This window comes from Manacus candei, unplaced genomic scaffold, assembly GCF_025592945.1.
Source record: "Manacus candei isolate 608988 ecotype Guabito, Panama unplaced genomic scaffold, ASM2559294v1 h1tg000025l, whole genome shotgun sequence".
Classification (NCBI taxonomy): Eukaryota; Metazoa; Chordata; class Aves; order Passeriformes; family Pipridae; genus Manacus; species Manacus candei.
In genome coordinates this window covers 9766946-9783800 of record NW_026138073.1, presented here as the reverse complement: position 1 = coordinate 9783800, position 16855 = coordinate 9766946, and the positions used below count along the sequence as shown (strand labels likewise).

At 46.0% G+C, this 16855-nt stretch overlaps 1 protein-coding gene across 3 annotated transcripts in view; it reads left to right on the top strand.

The window, feature by feature from the left end:
* Positions 1 to 309: 309 nt before the first annotated feature.
* The window catches only part of PLXNB1 (plexin B1), a 78959-nt gene continuing 62413 nt past the window's right edge, over positions 310 to 16855 (top strand). The window contains exon 1 of one of the 3 annotated variants that reach the window (XM_051788488.1): positions 310 to 373. The gene's annotated coding sequence lies outside the window, so the exon portion shown is untranslated. The remainder of the gene's footprint in view (positions 374 to 16855) is intronic. The other 2 variants (XM_051788492.1, XM_051788494.1) reach the window with 2 other exon arrangements.

The window sequence follows — 16855 nt, the reverse complement described above, 5'->3', positions numbered from 1 at the left end:
CCTCCCCTCCCCGGGCCTCGCTCGTTAACGGCAGAGGCCCGTCGTGCCGAGGGACCGAAGCCCCGCTCCCGCCGCCGCCCCTCCGGGCCGGGGGTCCCGGGCACGGCCCGCGCCGGGGCCGGGGGCGCGCGGGGGACGCAGGCCACGCCCCTTCCGCGGCAGCCAATGGGATTTCGCCGCCAGCCGCGCGCGTGGGGGGGGCAGAGGCACCCGGCGGGCGCGGGGGCGTGGCCTCGGCGGAGCGGGCGTCTTCTATTGGCGGAGCGCGGCAGGGGGGCGGGGCGGCCGGCGGGGGCGGGGCCGGTGCTCCGCGGTCGGTGCGGGCAGCGCTCGGCGGCGGGAGCGGAGCGGAGCGGGGTGGCCGCCGCGGCAGGTGAGGGGCGGCGGGCGACGGGGGCTCGGTGAGGGGGGCGCGGTGAGGGGGGCGCGGGGTTGCCACCGCCGCCGGCGGGACCGGCGCGGGGCGGGGGAGCGCTGCCGGGGGTCAGCGGCGCCGGCGGCAGGTGCCGCCCGGGGGCCGCGCTTTGTCTCCGCGTGGGGGGATGGGCGCGGCCCCTCCGGAGCGGCGGCGCCTCCCGGGCGGGGCGAGGGGGCTCCGGTGGGCAGGGAGAGCCGCCCGGCCCGGGCCGCCCCCGCGGAGGGCTCTGCGGAGCAGAGCGTGGGGGTCGCCGCGGCTCTGCGCCCCGCAGGAGGAAGGGGAGGAGCGGGCGGCGGGGCTGGCGAGACCCTCCGCCGGCGGCGGCACCGGCGGGTGCGAGGGGTGGTGGGACCGGGCGAGCCCCCCGCGACCTGGGCAGGGCTCCGAGGGAGTGTCGCCGGGCTGGTGGCGGGGCCGCGGTCGGGCAGCCCGTACGGCAGCGCTGGAAGGGGTGCCCGGCCCTCGCCCCGCGCCTGGGATGGCACTGAGTGGTTGATTCCTGTTGGTCTGGAGATCTCATTTTCCACCTTGAACGCATTCCTTTTGGAAGAGTTTGCAGCAAGTGTTTGCGTCCCCCCCTCCCCGAGCAGGTGTGTTTTCTGTTCCAGAAGTTGCAATTTGAGCTCTTTCTTTTCTCGAATCTAAACTTTCGCTTGCTGCTGCTTTATCACAGGGCAACAGTCTGGAACAGGAATAGTCCTGGGGGAATATCTGGAGTGCTGAAGGAAGGGGCTACAACCCTGTGCCTTGTAAAACAGCGGGGTCAGTATTTTACTGAACAAGTGCCTTATTCTGTGTGAGGCTGAATGTGATCTGCTCATTTCTGGCCTCACTTTTTGAACAGGGGTCAAAGGATTGTTTTGCCTTGTGTATAAAGTGCAGAAATCAATGACTTATATTAACGATGTGTCTGTGTGACGTCAGGAGCTAAGCCAGTGATGAAAACAGTCACCCCGAATCAAGAGGAAGCTGATGCACTGAGCTGTTGTGCTACGTGGTTTTGCATTCTAATGGGGAAATTGCTGTTTCCCCTTATTACAAATGGGGCATGGAATTGCACAAGTTTTAGTAGGGTCACTTTGAGAGGCCAGGAATGTCTAACAGAATCCCAGAGAGAAGAAAGCAAACAGGTTATGGACAGAAAAGAATCTGGCGGGGAAGGTGACTCGTGGGTAGTCTGGTACTGAATGGACTATGTCCATGCTCATCCACACCTCTGTGTAGCAGAACTGGAATCTGTAAGCCAGGGACTTGCTCTGAGTTAAGATTTAGGTAGAAAGCATTTACCATAGCATGATCATATATGGAATTTTCTCTTCAAATTTCTTCCAACATGTGAAAAGAGTTAGGTTAGTAATACGATTAACAATATTTAATAAGATTAAAATCACCAGCATAACTCTCTTGAGAAAGGTGGGTGCAGACTGTCAGCAGTTGACACTTAATCTCTGCTTTCTCTCACGTGAGCGCTGTGAAGAGTTTGGGCTCCAAGACTCTGCCTGCTTTTCAGAACAGAAAAATTCTGTCCTCGCCTGCTGACAGCTCAGGTATTGCCTTACCTTTCATGTCCACCAACAGCATCATATTCCCAGCGGGGCCACGGGATGTTCCCATATAAGGGCAGAGGGAATAGCTGACAGAGGGCTGTGAGGAGCGTGCAGAGCCGTTCCCTTCGGTGCCAGTCTTTGTGTGGAGCAGGGTTGTTGCTGCGAGTGTTGCTGCTGCTGGCAGGCTTGGGCTTTCCTGGCAACGCCAGCAGAGACTGCGAGGAAACAAGTCTGAAAAGTATCTGTTGCTGCCGAAGGTGGCCCCGTGAGCCTGGTAAAAGGCTGCCTGCCAAATAAGCAATGCCAGTTGTATGTTGGGTGTGCTCTGAAGGAAAAAGCACCCACCCAGGTTGCCTGTGTGGGGTGTGTGCTATCCAGCACTGTCCAACGGGAAAACAAAAGTATTTGCACTTGCTGTCTCCCACTATTGCTATTGACTTTCTAGAGGGGTTCCTTTAGCCAGCAGTGATGGGTACAGGGAGGCATGGTATCTTTTTTAGCAAGTTTAGTGTTGGCTGGGGAGAGAGAACAACAGATGAGGGGAAGTTCAGAAGATGAAGCAGCCACTTCCCACAAATTCTTGGGATTTTTTCTGGAAAAAGCTCTACTTCTGAATTGGGCAGATTGACATTATTTCTCTTGTCATCTTCCTTTCTGTCTCAGTCCTTCCTGCCGCCTGTCAAAGCAAACTCACAAGGACTTCAGTTTCTCCTCCTCATGACAGCCTCTCCATCTGTTCTGTTTTTGTTTGTAGCTGGTTTTTTTTTCTCCTGAAACTTCAAATTGTCTCTTGTAGCCAAGTTCTAAGCTGAGCCCTCCCAAACTTGCATAAGGGTATCCTGGAGGAAGATGATAGGACTTTGATTCATTTCAGCTTGCAGGCTGTGCAGGGTGGTAGCAGTCAGAGGAGGCATGAGCCTGCCTGCTTTCTCGTAAGAATTAGCCCTCTAGATATAAGCTAGTTTCAGAAAGCAGGGTTTGGACTGGTGCCCTTTTTGCTCACCTGGATCTTCAGGGAAACGTCTTTGTGCTCTGGATGCTGGGATCTGGTGTGCTCTACTGACTCTCCTTTGCATTCCCCATAATCTTTTAAAGCCCTGGATTTGATTTGCATTTATTTGTGGTTCTTGTGAGTATCTGATTGCAGGATTACTGTATCTGAAAGGATTCATCTTCTGCTGTTCATCAAAACCACAGGAGGGCTGCTTTTGCCTTTATGGGAATGTGCCAGCTGGTCTTTCATTGTGCTGGTATCATTTTCCTCGTCCTATTATTGGAGGCGTCTTTGATGACCTGATGGTTGCGATGATGTCCTTAGAGAAGAATCATATTGATCGTTATTTGAGCTTTGTCTGGTTTGCTCTCGGTGCCGGAACACAAGTCTTAGAAAATTCTTGCATGTGTTTTTCAGGAACAAGCATTCGAGACATTAGGAGCATGTGCACGGTCTTGTGACATGATACCATTGTTCCGGAAGGCAGAGCAGATGCTTGATTTAGTTGGGAAACAGCAAACTCATGTGTTGCATGGTCTTTACTCCAGCACAGTGGCGAGAGCCAAAAGACCCTTCCCGTTGGCACACTCGGTCTAAGGGACTCCCCCAAAACAGCATGGAGGGGTTTTTGCTACCTGCATGGTTCTCTGTAACCATACAGAGCCAGCCTGCATGCCATGGTTTGCTACAGGGATAACTGAGATGCTCCCCTGCTTAACAAGCTGGCTGGGGTTGTAGTTGCTGGAGCTCAGACTTGCAAAGGTGCGAAAACATGAAGCAGGATGTTTGGACCTGCACTGACACGCAGCCCTGACTAATGGAAGAACCACGGTGCTTTGGTGTGAGCTCTTTAAGGCTCTGCCTTTTCTCCCCAACTGCTTAAGTAATAAATGTGGGGGACTTGTTTTCACTGCTAATAATTTTTTTCAGCCAAGTAGTAACTAAGACATCTGAGCTATTTTGAGGTTCCAGGAACCAGTTCCTTTTCATTAACTAGAAGTAAGTACTGCCTCCTAATGCTTGGCGGGGGGTGGGGAGGGAACAGAAGGAACAAATGGTGTCAGTTTGGGTGGATTTTATTTTTTTTTAATTGAATCAATTTTTAAATGGTTTCTAATATCCTGAATTTAATTTTAGAATTTCACTTTCAAGTCCTGCCTGCCCCTCCCAAGAAAAGAAAAGTGGGGAAAAATGAAGTAGAAAACTTTGTGTTAGCATGATCTGATTTTAGATGTTGATCAAAATGTGAAATGAATCTTCAAATGAGACAGATCGTAAGGAAATTCCCAGATGCCAGACTTTAATCTCATGTGAACTTTAGTGATTTGCTTACAGTATAAACACTGCAAGCACTGTGAGGAACACTTCTCCTGTGCCTGGCAGAGGTGTGAGGTTTCACTTTGCTTTTGGCTTTGAAGTTTAACTAGAGAACAGCGTGGAACCCCTGGTTGAGTTTCCCCAGCCTCTGCTCTGCACTGGCTCTGCCGCTCTCAAAATTTTTGGAACTTCGTAGCTACTCCCTTTGAGGAAATGATAATTGTTTCCCTTCTTGAAGTATCTGAACATTGTAATTTTATCTTGCTACTTGTATCTATTCCCGGTCCATCTCATGGGGGAAGTCTTTTGTCCCTATGTCACAGAGGCTGTAAGTAGATTGATCTCTGCTCCTGGTGGTGGTTTAATTAGGCTGGTTCTGTATTGGGGACTGGAGTTTAGGACTTGTGTGACCAGATACCCACCTAGAATCTGTGGTGAGCCATTGGGATACACAGCTGTAAGGTACTGACTAAATGGATTGCTGTTGCTTTGTGTCTGCAGGTGCAGACAATTTCAAGCCATCATCATTCTCTTTTGCACTTTTACTTAATTCTAATTTAAAAGCAGTGCTGCCTTTGGAATTTCTGAGTTTCAGTGAAAAAAAACATGTGTGTCAGCTTATCTCACATAATGTAGTACTGAATAGCAATGATGGGGTTCATCCTGCTGCTGAAGTTGCTGCAAGGAGTCTTTCTTGTGTCCTACCCTTCCGTGCAGCTCTGCTGTGGCAGGAGAATAGTTGTGCCTGGGACTGTGCAGGTGGGGGAAGCTGATTGTGTTCAAGCATTTGTCTATGCTGATGAAACTTGTTTTCTGACTAAATTGCATGCCATTCTATAAATAGGATGGGTATGTTTGACATCTTACCCTGTTATAATAATTCTGAAAATTACTACATAGAAGTAGTGTTTTCAGCTGAAGGCTTCTGCCCATATATGTCCATTTCAAAATGATTTTTATTCTTTTAGCTTTCCTGTACCACACCATTTCACATTTTTGTTAAGAGGCCTCCCTGTTCTTTGTGTGGAATTACCTAAAGAACTGGAGAGCCACCTGTTTCCCCCTCTGGTCGGACTCCTGAAGACTGTGTGATCTTGAAATCTCTCTGTGCCCTATGAGTGCCTATGCCCCCATCCTCCTGTGTGAAGCACTGAGGAATTTTTGGGTTCTCTAGTCTCCATAAAAAAATGCCAACCTCTGTGAACACCTGGCCAAGCAAATGCCTCAGAAAATGCTCCTTATGGTGCCTGGCAAGTGCGCTGTGCTCAGCTGGAAGTTGTTCAGACAACAAGAATTTGAAACAGAGGAACCAGGGCTTCAGAGATGCTCCTGCCAGACCAGACTTTGTCAGAAGCAGTGTCCTCACTGAAGCTGGTATAGGGTTTTGGACAGCTTGGAGTTAATGGCCCTAAAGCAACTCCCTCTTTAGCACTTTCAGCTTTGATACCAAGACTTTTTTTTGCATCAGACTAACCTTCTTAAAATGCTGGAGAGAGCAATTCTGTTAGTGAATTACCTAATAGGAAATTCTCATATATGAGAGCATTTTGGTAAATCTTCTGTGATCATCTTTTTGCTGTCTTCCAGAAACCAGAGTCATGAGCTCTTCTCACCTGTCCTCTACCGTCTCCTACCTTTAATGTATCTAAAAAAAATGCATGTGCTGGAGAGCTCTAGTGCAGAAGCAGTTCCTGGACTTCTGAATCCCACTGCTGTCAATGTTTTGATCTTTATTTGCTTTCTGCTTGACTTCTTGCATACAGATTGCAGTCCATTGCTGAGTGATTCTGCCCAGGAGAATGGTAAAGCGGGTGTGCAGCTGAATTAATTGCATGAGGTCTGTGTGTGCCACTGTGGGAAATGGAGAAGTAGTAACCAGGGGCTCTGTTTATTTGCCAATCTTTTTAGCCAGTTTAGCATTTTGATGGAAATTGCTGAAATGAGGCTGCAGAAATGTTGAAGTACCTAGAGAGACTAAGGCATTTGTGAATTTATGTTCTGATCCTTAGCTGAAATGCATTTTGAATTGCATTTCATGTCACCTTGCAACTGTTGAGAGAGATTTAAGACCGAGATCGCAAGGGCTTTTTGCTTTTGTCCTGCATGTCAGTGCAGCTTTCTCATGGCTCCAATGAAGAGGTGTGGTTCCCTTGTGTGACTGTGCCTTCTGGGGCACTGCTGTGCCTGCAACGGGTAACACTGACTCTTACTGTTTATTTCCTCCTTTGATCTAATTTTTTTCCTCTCTTTTTGGGATTTGTAACCAGAAACTGTTTTCCAGATGTGCGACAGCCAACAGAGGTGCAATTACAGAATGGCCCTGTGGGTGATTGCTACCAGCTTGTCCTCTTGGCAGCATAGGCAAAATTTGAATTGGCAAGAAGGCAGAGCAGTCCCTGCAGCACTGCCATCCCCAAGTGACTTGGTGTGCTAAGCTCCTTGGCCGTGGTAACAGGCAGTTGAAGTCCCAGTGCTGGAGTGTCTGGTTGTGCTCTGTGCCCAGCACTGCTGAGATGATGCAGAGCTAAAGAAAAAGGAGTGACAAGGCAGAGCATCTGCCATACAAATGCTGCTCTTGCTCTCTGCGCTGCCAAGAGGGCAGGTACCTGCAAGGTGACCTCCCACAGCAGCAAAGATGGGGAGAAGGGACTGTGTGTGCTGGCAGTGTGGCCATATGAGCAGCTGCACAGGACCAGATGAAAGAGCCATTTAGCCTGTTTTGCTGTTTCTGGGCTTGGGACAGTCAAGTCTCTGTCCTCACAGTGCCCAAGTCACCATGGCCCCTTCCTTCTCCACATTGAACTGGTCTACAGGGAAGGTGAAAGCCTGTGTCAGTAGCCTCAGTAACAAGCTCAGCAGAGTGCCACAAATCTAAAGGCTTCTGGGGGAGTGCTGACAATCATGCTTTCTTGCTTATTATATTTTAAAGCTGCTCCTGTGTATTTTAGTGGCAGTACTGGGCTGGATATTTGAACCTTGTAAAAGCATTTTCTCTGCATAAAACACAGGCAGCCCACTGCCACTGACAGTCTTGCAAGTAGTTGTTCTGTTTCACTGCGGGTCTGAGGCCTGTACATACAGGCTGGTGGCATCATGAAGCTTTCCTTAACAACCCATATTGATAATGGCCACTGTTCCATGATGCTTAACTAGACTTCACAGTGCTGTGGAGAGCTGTCTCTTTTGACGTCTGTGAATAAATGTTGTAAAGAGCAGAAAGAGTAGACAAGCTGATGGACGTATCTCAGACTCATGTTATTTTGGAACCAACCATCCAAATACATCTACAGCATCCCAATGTCACGGACCTGCTCTAGCAAGAGCTCTTGCCATGGATCTACGAATGTCAAACTCGTCAGCTACAGGCAAATAACATCTGAATAGTGTTTGCCTTCTAGAGGATGACAGGGGTGGGGGTCCTGCTGGGAGGAACTTGTATGCTGGTTCTACTCACGCAGTCCCAAGAAACATGAACATTACTGGTAAAGTAGTTTTGCAGTTCCATGTTCTGTTGCTGATCAAAAGTTTGTGTCTGTGCCTGGTGCAGGTGTTCAACAGCAGCATGCAAGTCCCAGGATGCTGCTGCACTGAGCAAAGCTGTCACAGGAGAACAACCTGCACTTGCAGAGTTTTCATCCTTTTCCTATGTTGCCTCTTGAATATCTGAAAGCCATTGGGCTGTGCATCTGCTTCCCTTCCTCCCAGTGCTGCCAGCAAAGTGTAATCCTAACGGGTGCTACAGTGACAATTACAGGCTCCGTGTTCTCTGCAGGCTGCCAGAGCCTGTTGGCTCATCAAAACACAAATGACACCTGGCTGCTCAGCCCTAGGATTGTAATCTGCATCCCCAAGTGCACCATGTAGGAAATACCAGAAGGCACAAGGTCCTAATGATGGAACTTTGCCCAAAATGCAATGTGTTTCTTTTAAGCAGGTAGAAATTATATGTATGCAGTGATTCACGAGGGAATGATCTCAACCAGTATAAACACATGGATCATCTTTGTTATTCCACCCTGTAATGAAAAATGCATCTCAAACCCCTCTTTTCTGCATAGAGGAAGAATTAAACTTTTTGTGCTTGCCAAATTGTTATCTCTGCTGGGAACTGTCCTCTGTGTTGCTGCTTCACATGACTGAAATAGAACTGTTAGTTTACAAATTGGTACCAATTTCTTTACCACTTAGTGACCTATAGGAAGAGTTGTGTTTGTCTTCAGGCTGTTCTTCTGTATATGGTCTGAGAAGTCTTGTCCCTTTGGCCTCATTTGGTCAGAAAGGTGAAAAGCTCAAATGGAGGAAGAAGAATTGATCTTTTGAGAGCTCTTTTGAGAGCTGCAAGGAAAAGTATTGCAGGAGTTTCCTTCTAAGGGAGCAAAACACTTCCTTTTAAATGAAGACTCTATTTACATGTGTTAATTCCCTTTGGTTTTTCTGTGGGATGGAAAGGTCACTGTGTGTCTATCCAAGCTATGAAAAAAATCAATGGTTTAATCAATTTCTAAAGTAGATTTAGTCAAAGAGACTACTGTGGTGTGGCTTGGGCTTTTATGTGTGAAGGTGTCCCAAAAAGTTGCTAGAAAAGTCAATGCAGGGCATTGCTGCAAATAAACTTGCAGAAATTATAGGGGAATTTTCTGTCCCATTCACCGTGTCCACGGGGTGTTTTTTTTTCCCTTGCCCAGTCCCAGCGTGGCTTCCTCCTGGTGTTCCTACTGAAAGAATAGATCGCTGAGAGCAGATCAACAAAAGCAGTCATGCAGTTCACTTGAGCGGTCATGCATAAATATGAGCAGACTTTCTGCTGTTAAAACTGATGGGTAGCCTTCCCTGCCATCAGTTTTCCATAGGCTGCCTGTTCTCACTGCTTGGAGCTCTGTTGAGGATCTCGTCTCTGATAGATAGAAAAGTGTTGGTGCTCCTGGGTAGCTGGGCTGGGGGGTTCACGTGGCAAGTAAATTTTTCTTGCTTTGAAAGTACAAAGGTAAGGATTGGTAAAAGCCACATGTCTCATTCTACACTGTTGCCTTGGAATTATTTTCTTCTGAGTGGTGTAAAAGGCAGAGCCCTTCCAGCTGTCACAGTGACCTGCACCCAAACCTTGCCCTGTGCTCCTGCCTGCACACGGAGCATAACTCTCTGCCTTGTGCTCTTTGCCAGCTTAGATGTGCATTTGACATGTAACACAAAATGAGAAGCAGCACAAAATGAGAAGTGTCACTCAATGGAAATGCTAGTTGGAGGTGGAAGTTGAATAGGCCTCCTGCTAGAACAGAAGTAGGAGAAGGTACTAGTCCTTGTGATATGGAGTGCCTGGTTAACACCTACAACAGATTAATGCTTTTCATTCAGTCATCTTGAATAACTTTGGGTCTTTCAGGAGGTTTGAGATGGGAAGTTCTTGGGTTTGATAGATACCTCTGAAGGGTTTGGTTGTGTGAATAGTAAGAAAGAGCAGCTGGAAAGAAACAGGGCAGCAGGTGACTGTTCATGTAATGTATTCCTTGGATGTTTGACTTGGAGCCATACAATAGTTTGAATAATTGATCTGTGCCAACATCAACAGCCTACCTCATAATTATTTAATTTTAAAAAAAAGGCTGTTGCATCTGAAATCACAGGTTACTGGGCACATGTCAGAAAGTTGTATTCCTAGCAGGTAACTTCACCAAGCATCAGTACTGTGCTTTGCTGTTCAGTAGTTCATCAGTGTTTTGAAAATAAGTCTAAAGCCACTGCTAACGATGATTCAGCAGAGAAGCAGGCAATGCTGAGGGGAAATTCAAAACCATGGCTGGAAATGACAGGTATGTTGGGATTTTCTTGCTTGAAGATACTGAATAGTACACAAGTCTTTGGCAGAGTGGGGAACCAGGTGTTGAAGTTTTACTTAGAACTTTTGGAGAAATAATTAAATGGTGACTAAGAAAGATACAAGTTCCTTTCACTCAGTACAGTCAGATAATTGGCTGTTAGTGAACTGATATGATCTTTGCAGTCTGATTTCTGTAGCTCCTTCATTATGCTGTAAAACGGGTCCAGTGAAATGACATCTATCTGATAGAGGCAAGTTTGGACTTCTGTGTGCCAGAGATGCTGATTTTTCACCGATTATGCCTCACCAAAGCAGTGACCCTGAAGAAGGGGGAGGAAGAGAAGGGATGAGAATCAAATTGATATTTAAAAAAAAAAGTTATAAACTGTTCAAGCACTCAAGAAAAGATGCCCTGTACTGAGAACTGACAGGACCAATCTGTTGATTGCCAGGAAAGCTATTGAGAGGTGACTTGGTTAAAACATGTGCATAATTGACTCTGAGGAGCTCCTCTTTAATCCAGCAGAGAAGGAATTAATGGCTCAAGGCAGAAGGCAAACAAATAAGAAATTAGTCTGGCCTTGCTGCCAGAAAGAATGATGGAGCCATTGGAGCAAACTACTAGCAGAGTAGTGAACTTATGTTTTGACCTCCAAAGGCCTCTAGTCTAGATGCCATAAACCACTGCATTTCAGAGAACCACTTAATGGGCTTTGTGGAGGTGTGAGTGGATAAAATGGAACAGCGCCTGTGTGTTAGGCAGGAAATCAGAGTGGTTGTACCTTAAATTATGTGACTCTGACTAGTCCTGTTGCAATTGGTTTCTGGTTTAGAAAATAACCCCAAGACCAATGCAGTCGTGTTCTTCATCCCTGTTTGTTTTTTTTTCTTTCCAAACTTTGTTTAAGTCTAAATATTTTATGTGACTTAAGTGGTACATCCTGGGTATAAAGAATCTTGTTCATGACGGGAGTGTTAACTCGAGGTTTGTACTTCAAATGTCTCCTGAAAATGAAATCTTCTGTATATTTCTTTTTTATATTTCTTAGCAATATCAGTGCAATAGTGAAAGAAATACTGTATCTGGCCTGCCTTGTGGTATTTATTTTATTGATTAAACTTTCTAGGAGAGTAGAGTTTTATTAGGCATTTAGTGTGCAAACCCATGTACTCTAAGGAACTGTGTTAAATTCCAATTGCACTTAATTCAGCTATTTTCATTAGTCTTCTCTTGCATTCAGTGTGAAAATCCTATACAAGAAGTGAATCTGATGAATGTTGTAATTTAGCCTACCATTGTTTACAAATAACTTGCAACTGTTTACAGGCTGAAAACTAAAGAGTTTTATAAGGCCAGACAAATCATTGAGTTCATTTAGTCTGATGCTGTGTAAAGCAAGACAGTGGCCTTTCCTGAATTTAAGCTAAACATCCAAGTTGAGACTGAATGCTAATAAAAAAAAGAGTTGTAAGTGATGGAGTGCTCGTCATACTGAATAAATTTTAAGGTATCTCTGAGAAAAGAAGCTTGAAAAACAGACCTTGATCTGCTCAGGCCAGAAATCTGCAATTAGCAAATCATTAACTTTGTTCTGAATGGGTTAAGTAGTATGGTACTTATTCTGTTTCACTTCTGATTGACTATATAATAGCCACCATCAGCAGTCTCTGCCATGTGCTGGATTGTGAAGTCTGCTAATTAACACATTAGTTTCATATTGCTGCTGCCAATGTTTGCACTGAAGAACTTCGCTTTTTTTTGGCCATATGGATGGGTGGGAATATCAAGATCGTGTTATGGCTCTGTGCTCATTCATGTGTGATGCTTTGTGCTCTGTTTTTCCCAAGACATCTAATCGGGCTTGGGGCTGAACAGTGCCTTTTTGGAGAATCTTTAACTGAAAGGTCAAAATAAGCACAGAGACAAGTCTTGCTGTCACTCTTCCCACCCACCCCCCGCCCTCCTTTGTGTGTCTCTCTCTCCACGTATACATATGTAGGAGTCCTCCACCCAGCACATTCATCTGTGATTTCTTTCTCGAGACCCAGGGTTTCTAAGTGCCACTCAGAGTCTTTCTAAATAGCATACAGCTCTGCCAGATGGATTGCACTCAGCAACCTGCCAGTTTGTTTATTTGGGGCTGGGGGGGATGATTTGTGGTTGGGGAGCTCCTGGCACTCACCTGCTGATGGGTCTGCTGGCTTTCTGTGCACTGCTTGCTGCCTGGGTCTGTGTGTCTCAATTAACCACGTGTAGGAGGTGGACCAGGATTTCCCTTAAAGGCAGTATTTGCTTATAGACTGGGATCTGGTGGTCCTTCAAGGGAGTGAGAAGGAAAATGTGCCTTACAATGGTCTCAAAGTGAGGCATGTCCAAATGATGCCATGGAAACTGAAGATTAGGATTTGCAGTACAGATCAGATCTGTCATAACTGGAACTTGTTCACACTTACCCTGTGGTACCTCCCATCCCTGCACTGAAAGCGTTACCAGGAAGCTCCCTGTGGGAGAGCATAACCATCAGGAGAGGGAAGTGTTAAAAGCTGGGTATTTATTCCAGCTCTCAGGATGTGTCTGAGGAAGATGCCTTTATTTTAATGAATGATATTTTTGTGGTATTGATGAGTTTGTGCCTGTTGTAAGACCATTTGAGGCAGTCAGCTCTTTTGCTTTTACTGTCACTGTTTCAGCCTTGCTTGGCTTCTTCTTTTCCTTACTCGCCAAGTGCAACTGAAAATGAGGTACCGAAGCAGCCCATTTAGTTTTTTGTATGCAATCTAGCAAATGTTAGTGCTGGAAACTGGGCTCTTGCTGCTGTTTGTCTGGTAACATTACCCTCTGTTGTTGCCTTGTGCTGCTTTTGAAAAAATACTGCTCTGGTTTTCTGTGTGAGAGGTGGTTGGCCCATAAATGTATTCCAACCCACCTAATAACTCTTCTCTAAAATCTTTCATCAGGTCTTTTCTGCTATATAGTTTAAAAAGAACAAAAACCCCAAACACCTCCCTTTACCCCTGGAAACAGCAGTCATCTTGTTCTGCTGAGCTGAGTGCTGCTCATACTGATCAGTGCTGTTCCCTTTGTCTTAGTTTATTTTAGAGTTAAGTTATAAGCTGTTTAAGACTGGGCTATTTTTGTTCTGTATTTTTGCAGGATCTTTTACACGATTCTCCTAAACTCTAAAATAAATGCTCTTAAAGGCAAAACTACCATCCGTATCAGGGCAAGATGGCAATTTCTCTAAAAATGAAGTTTTGTGGTTTTATTCTGATAAAGCATTTTGGCAAGCACGTGCCTGCACAGAGGAATGCCTAGGTCAGGGCTGGACTCATGGCCATCTTCTGTCTTTATGCTGGATTGCCTTTTGTCAGCCAGATCCCTTGTGATCCCACCTTCTCCCTCCGCCCCTCTTTTGACAGTAGCCGTGGTGCTCAGCAGGGGCTCCCCTGGCTGTGTTTGCTTTAGCTGGGGAGGTGTTTGCCTTCCCTGCAGAATTCCAGTTTCCAGCTGCCGGGGAAACCTGGAGCACTTGTGTTGATTTATTAGGGCACAGTGCGCCTCAGGAATGCCTCTGCTAAGGAGCTGGGAGTGATGGAGGCGATCCTGCCTGATGCTGCGTGAAGCCTTCTTGTTTCTCTTTACAGAAACACTAGGCAGGAATTCCCCAAAGCAAGGTAGGAAAAATAGCTCACTCGGCTGACTACTTTGGGGAGTGTAAAAGTGAGACTCGGTTAGGTTTCTCTGGCATAGAGTTAAGGAGGTGAATGATAGCTGCAATTTTAAGAGTGCAATTTTTGAGTAAGTGAGTTTTTGTGGTAGATGATACTGTGAATTGCCCGACCAGAGGGTTTGTACGCGTTTGGTTTGTGTTAAGAGCTGGCATTCCTGAGCTACTGACTAGGGCTTTTTTCCGGGACTTGGCTTTGGGCCATCTAAATGTTTTGCACTTGGAAGAAGCAAGTTTCAGCCTCTTTGGAGTTGCAAATTTTTAAACGTTTTCCAACAGAGATATGGGAATGGATTTGGTTTTTTAATTACCCTTGTAGACAGCAAAAGTCTATGGACTACAAGTTTAGAAACCACTGTCATCAGTGTGCCTTCCCTGTAGTGAGTTCAGTAAACACACCTTCACCTCTCTAATGTGTCTCAGACATCTGATGTGCACCCCTTCTTTTCCTTTCTTGTCTGGCATGCACACACAAATGTGTTTCTGGACTTTTTCTTTAATTTGAGATCTTGGCAGCTGGTGTCTCAGCTGATCATCAACACCTAGGAAAATGTTTGGTGTTTGCACAGGGCAGGGTGGTCAGCTGGTCACTTCACTTCAGATCAAGTATTTGGTAGCTGCAGAGTAGGTTGTGTTTATGGGGCATTGGTGCTGAGAAGGAATTTCCTTTCCTGGCTGAGGTAGAAAGACTGTCCACGTACAGCTTTATTCCTTTGCTTTAGCATTCCTTGAGGTTGTTTCCCTATTTTACAAATGCATCTTTTGAGAAGTGCCAGGAAAATGTCTCTCTCAAATGGAAATGGAAATTTCTGAGCTCGCAGGAATGAAAACCTTTGGGTCTGTGCTCACTGAGTGAAAAGAGGATTACCAACCAGCCATTCTCCAGAGTGCAAAGCAGTGGAGCAAAGTCTGCAGAGGCTCTCTGAAAGTTATTGGCTTTCCCAAGGAAGGGTGCTTGTGAATAGAATTGAATGAGGTTGGTTGCGTCCTTCTTGGCTTCCCTGCTGTGAGTACAGAGAGCAGTGAAACTTGGAACTCGGTAGATGCTTGAACAAAATGGGAAATGTGTTTTTTTTGAAGTAAATGTCTTGTGAACAGGTCGAGAGCCAGTGTTCCTCTATTACTGTAAGAGAATTAATGGGTTTGTGACTGCATTTAGGCCTGAAAAAAGCATGGAGGCAGTGCTGATTTTTCCAGAACTGTTTGAAGGGTTCAGAAACGAGGATGGTGGGCTGGAGCAGATGCAGATTGCTTATTTTCGCTGGGGACTGTTAAACCTGCCAAAGTGTAAACTGCATCTTAACAGAAATATGCAGGCAAGGCCTGCACATCTCTCCCTCCTAATTACCACAGCTCAGCTGCTGCTGTCTCTTATGCTTACACATCTGAAAGGTGACAATGACAATGTCTTGAATGGCAAAGCAATAGCAGGAAGGGTCTTTTTTTTTTTTTTTTTTTTTTAGCTGTAGTCTGGAACAAAGAAGTTATTCAACCACTAGTCAAAAATATCCTCATGAAAAGTCTTTCTCCTCGAAACTGCTCTTCAGGAGACCACCAGAATTTTTGTAGACCTTGATGGCTTGTCTCTTGAGTGACTATAGATAAAGCAGCAACCAACTTCATCCTCTTTCACACACCGACAGCCTTGGGAATGTTCACCACAGCAGTGGGACTTCCATTTTTGCTGTCCCTGCAGCTCTGCACTGGATTGCCTTTGTATACATTACCTTTTTCAAGAAGTTGGAAAGCTCTTCTCACTGTTCTGGCAAAAAATCTCCAGTAACATTTTCACAGGAGTTACTTTAGTTGCCAAACCCCAGGCTTTCAGATCCTCATCACTCATGGCACACAAAAGATGAGTTTATTTTTATGACCTCCTCTTACAGGAACAGGGACATCAGTGGGGGGAAGGATGGTGCTGTGGTTCTGATTGCATTCCAGTGGCACAGAAAGAGTGGAGGCAGTGGCAGCTCCCAGTTGGTCTGCATGTGATGGGTTTGGATTTGGTTTCTCTGCGAAAATCTGATGTAGGTCATGGTCTCTGATGGCAGTTTGGCTGGTTAGCTATAAACTTGTTCAATCTTCCCTCACCTATGACCTTACTCTGTTTCACCATATCCTTGTAAATCTGGTTTAAGAAATAGCTTTGTGGAAGTTTCTCTTCCTGCCTCCCCCACCTGTTCTGTTTAGCTCAGGAGAACCTGCTGCTGGGGCAGCAGGCAAAGCAGGCTCTGATCAGAGACACTGTGTGGGCTGCTGGGGTTCCTCTCATCTGGGGAACAACCCAGCAGAATAAAGCTGTGCTAAAACCCACAGATTTTTATTTTTTTTTTTAGCTGAGAGGAGAATGTCCTTCATAGCCAGCTCCCTCAATCTGTTCACAAATAGGGAATAAAAGTTGAAGTGAGGGGATGCCTGTCCACTTGTATCAGCCTGGGAAATGGTGGATTTCTCTCCCGAGGCCTTTGCCTCAGGCATCTTGCCAAAAGGCATCTAGTCTCTATTCACTTCAAACACAATACAGTTCCTAAGCCAGAAATGTGCAGAAAGCTCATGAACTGCGATCAGCTGAAGGCCAGACAGCATGACCTGGTGCCTCGTAAAAATCAATGAATTGAAGAGCTGTGACTTCTGGATGCTTGGGAAGTATGAGCAGCACCTGCTGTGCAATGTGAACTTGAAGATGATCACAGGGTAATCCACTCAAATTTAACCTGTATTTATGGTAGGAAAATATCCTGGAATCTGTGCTGAAAGAATTAGAATTTGCCTAAGTGAAGTGTTTTAGCAAATGCAAGTGATTGCTTTCTTCATAGATCCTGTGTATGGGCTTCCTTTCTTCAGAGCAAAAGGAATTCAAGCCAAATTTTACTTTGGAGCTAAAAGGCATATTTTTAGCAAAGGCGGTGTGAGCAGTGTTGGGATGAACTCCAGGTCTTTGGTGTTCCTGAAGAAACACAAACAACTGCAGAGAAGGGTATAGCTCAGATCCTTTTGCCAGCGTGCTTAGCAGGCAGCCCTGTACTAGATCTGGTT